The sequence below is a fragment of the Nicotiana tomentosiformis genome, chromosome 2 (genome assembly GCF_000390325.3).
Source record: "Nicotiana tomentosiformis chromosome 2, ASM39032v3, whole genome shotgun sequence".
Taxonomy (NCBI): Eukaryota; Viridiplantae; Streptophyta; class Magnoliopsida; order Solanales; family Solanaceae; genus Nicotiana; species Nicotiana tomentosiformis.
Genome location: NC_090813.1, coordinates 8466877 through 8470934, shown reverse-complemented (window position 1 = coordinate 8470934; position 4058 = coordinate 8466877). Strand labels below are relative to the sequence as shown.

Below are 4058 nucleotides of genomic sequence, written 5' to 3'. Positions count from 1 at the left end.
ATTTCTCTATTAGTAGAGCTCAAACCTAGAATACCATTCATTTCATGTCATACTTTGATGTTTCAAAGTGTTTGCTAGATTTTTCCCTTAAGACTTTCAAAAAACTTGAACATATCTTTATGATATAGTAAGAGGTAGCCCATGTTGTGCATTGGCCCAATAATACTATTACCTAAATATTAGTGTCGTATGGTAGAGTTAGATCGAGTTATCTCCAAAGGATACTAAAGTTATTCTTAAAATACCTAAAGTCATTAAAAAATTATAATTTTATTGGTCCCAACTATTACTTGAAAATTAAAATTTAAAAGGAACTTGTTTGATGATCATGCTGTGCGAATTAGCAGGAGTTATAAAATTTTCATTTAACTTATACGCAATAACAATCTTCTTTTGTGTCAAGTTATCTAATGCAACTACAATTAGGTTCACATTTAATATTACCTCATATCTAAAATAAATATCTTTTTAATTTTTTTTATGCTCATTAAGGAAATCATATAAAATATTTATTATAAGATTTATTTGATTAATTTATGCTTTATATCATAGTCAAATTACTCATTATATTCTGTAGGTAATTTATACTAAAGTTAGATGATTTTAGCTTCAATTATTGATTATGAAATTTCATACTACTACTACTACTTTATAGGAAACAAAATTCTTAAAATTTGCATAAGGAGAAGAAATTTACGTTTAACGAGAGAACTTTTGAGAGCATAGGTGTCCGACTAATTATCTGTACAAATATTAACTATACAATTTAAATTAATATAGAAAATATAAAGTATATACTTTGTGTGTGAAATTTATAAGATTAATACCATATAAAGTACCACTTAGTAGCCATGGAATTGTTTTTTTGCATATTTCTAGTCTTTTTTGGGATATTCAAAATATTTTACTCCTATCATATTTTCTTAAACTTTGACTTTTGATCTTACCATCCTGATTTCCTTTTTGTTATCCAACTAATAAATACTCAAAAGAGAAGATAAATCTATCAACATAAGTCTAGTTCTTTAAACTAAAAGGTAAGATGTACACGCATAGAACACTCGAGCATTAAATTTGTTTTTTTTTTTTAATTTTGTATGAATTTTTTGAATATTTTTGTTTAAAATAAAGCTTTTGTACAAAGTATAGACTCAATTCCACATGCTTTACTAGGAACGACACACTTACCGTCCCACATCGGCAATATACAGCAGAAAGAAGGCATTTATAAACATGAATGACGAAGATGATGTTCACGACCTTACTTGAACAAGATCTTTTCTATAGGCTCGTACCACTGTATCATTGAGTTCTAAGGAGACAGGAAACCAAGTCTGGTTGATGAGACATGGCCATTGGACCAGAGCGTGATTAACAGCTCCCACAGCCCTCGGGTTATGGTGCCATATATGATCGTTCTCAGCTCCTAACAATGGGTTTTGGGATGGTCTAATGACTGTCTCACAGACTCTTCACATCTTTTTTTTCCTCTTGATTTTCTCCATTTCTGTTACTTGAAGATGAGCTTGAGCTCTCCTGCAAATTACACCATAGACGACTGCTTCTATGGTATTTTTTCGGGATAACAAGTCTCCGAATAAGCTAAGCAATATACTAGCCTGTTTGGCTAAGATTATTTTTTGGGTGTTGGGATGGTCTAATGGTTGTCTGATAGACTCTTCACATCTTTTTTTGCCCTTGATTTTCTGCATTTCTGTTATTTGAAGATGAGGTTGAGCTCTCCTGCAAATTACACCATAGATGACTACTTCTATGGCATCTTTTTGGGACAACAAGGCTCCGAATAAGCTAAGCAATCTATTAGCTTTTTGGCCAAGCTTCTTTTTGGGCCAAAAGTATTTTGTTTTGTTGCCAGAAGTGCTTTTAGCCAAAAATTAAGGTGTTTGGCCAAGCTTTTAGAAGCAAAAAAAGTACTTTTGAGGAGAAGAAGATGATAGTAGGCTATAATTATGTAGTTTCGCTACTATTTACACTCTAACTTAGCTGCACTTTATTGATATTTGAATGTTAAATGATAACAAATTGCTCTAATTAAGAACTTTATGCTTTGCAGGAGCAATTCCGGGCTATGGGGACGTTAAAGAGTGTTTCAGAACTAATATGGAGCATTGAAGGCCAATTGGAAGTTAGTGCGCTTAAAAAGAAGAAAGAAAAAAATGCTGCAGAAAATCCTCTAGGTGCGCGGTCGATGCGCGGCCGCGCACTGGGCAGCACATGTCAGGCAGAAACTGGCCAAAGTGCGCGGTTGATGCGCGGCCGCGCACGTGCTTCCGAGAAAAATCATCCAAGGTCAGTTTTGTAATTTGAGAGACGAATAACCTTGACCTATATGAAGCCTAGCTCATCCAAAAAGAGGGTAGCTCTGTTTTTAGAAGAACTTTGGAGGCAAGAACACAAAAGGAGCAAGACAGAGAATTCTCCTACGAGTTTTTCATCTTCTTCTTCTTAATTCCATTGCTGGTTATGACTTTTTATATTGTAATCTTGCATAGTAGTTTGAGTAGCTAAACCCGTCATCTAGGGTTGATGGAGCTAATTGTTGGATGAAGTCTTGATTACGTTTTGATATAATTGAGCTGTTTTTACTTTATAATTGTTCAACTATGTGTTCCTTGTGATTAATTGAAAGGGCCCTTGATTAATCGTGTCTAGTTGTCTAGTATTGCTTGAGAAAGAACACTTGATTAGTTTATTGTTAAACAATGCCACTTTTGAGTAAGTTAAGAGATTAATTACTTGAATTTAAAAGCAGGATTAGAGATAACGAAACTTTGGTGTGATATTTATGAGTTGTACAAATTGTCAACTAGAGTAGTTCGAGTGAATGCTTCTAGTAAATTATCGTAATTGATCGAGAGATAAGTACGGTAAGTAAGAACTCATCATCTTTATAGAGTGTTACGGCGAGATTATAGTTAACGTGTCAGGAATTAATCCGACAATTGGGGAAATCAATAACCCTAGATTCTATTACCCTTGAATTCAACTTCATTCTTGCTTATTGATAGCTTTATTGTCTTTTTTTTCTTAGTTAAATAATTTCTGGTAATTATCAAATAAAATCTCAAACTCTGAAAATTATCTGAGCTTATCATTAGCGATACTAAAGGTTGTAGCAAATAGGTTAGTTCTCTGTGGGATTCGACTCCAGACTCTTGAACCGGATTATTTTTGCAATGACCACTTAGTTCTTTTTATAAGGCATAGTTGGGCATGATAAGAAGCTGATTTTGAGAAGCAGAAAAATGTAGCTTCTCCCCCCAAGCACTTTTCTGAAAAGCACTTTTGAGAAAAATACACTTATAAGTAGTTTTTAAAGGCTTGGACAAACACTAATTACTGCTCAAAAGTGCTTTTCAAATTAATTAGCCAAACACAAACCGATTCTCACAAAAAGTATTTTTTTTTCTTTAAAAAGGTGAAAATTACTCTATACGAGCATATAAAATTTGGAATTTTAAATCTCTTTTCAATATTTTTAATCATCTAATATTTGGAAGGTGGGCGTGGCTCCTATAAATGACAAGATGTGGGAAGCGAGGCTCAGATGGTTTGGACATGTGCGGAGGAGAAGCCCTGATACCCCGGTAAGAAGGCGTGGATGGTTGGCTTTGGCGGGTACGAGAAGAGGTAGAGGGCGACCTCAAAAGTATTGGAGAGAGGTGATCAGGCAGGACATGGTGTGGCTTCAGATTTTCGAGAACATGGTCCTTGATAGGATGATGTGGAGATCGAGCATTAGGGTTGTATGTTAGGAGGTAGTCGAGAATTTTTCTACTTCGTTCCGGGTGTGAGGCTAGTCTGATAGACTTTGTCTTAGATCGCTAGTGGTTAATGTTGTATTCACATTATTTTCCTGTTTTTCATAGCACCAAGCTTTATTTACTGGTTATTGTTATTACGTTTCAACTATTTTATGGTTCTTATAATTATGTTATTATTTCTATGGTCTTTTTTCTATTGATGGAACTAATATATTGTCCTTTTCGTCTTTTTCGTTTTATTGAGTCGAGCCTCTCTACTCCATCGGGGCACGG

General features: G+C 34.3%; 1 non-coding gene across 1 annotated transcript; it reads left to right on the top strand.

The window, feature by feature from the left end:
* The first annotated feature begins 1255 nt into the window (after positions 1-1255).
* LOC117281298 (small nucleolar RNA U3) lies at positions 1256-1470 on the top strand. Its single transcript, XR_004511908.1, has one exon. It is a non-coding gene; the product is annotated as a small nucleolar RNA U3 (small nucleolar RNA).
* Positions 1471-4058: the final 2588 nt, after the last annotated feature.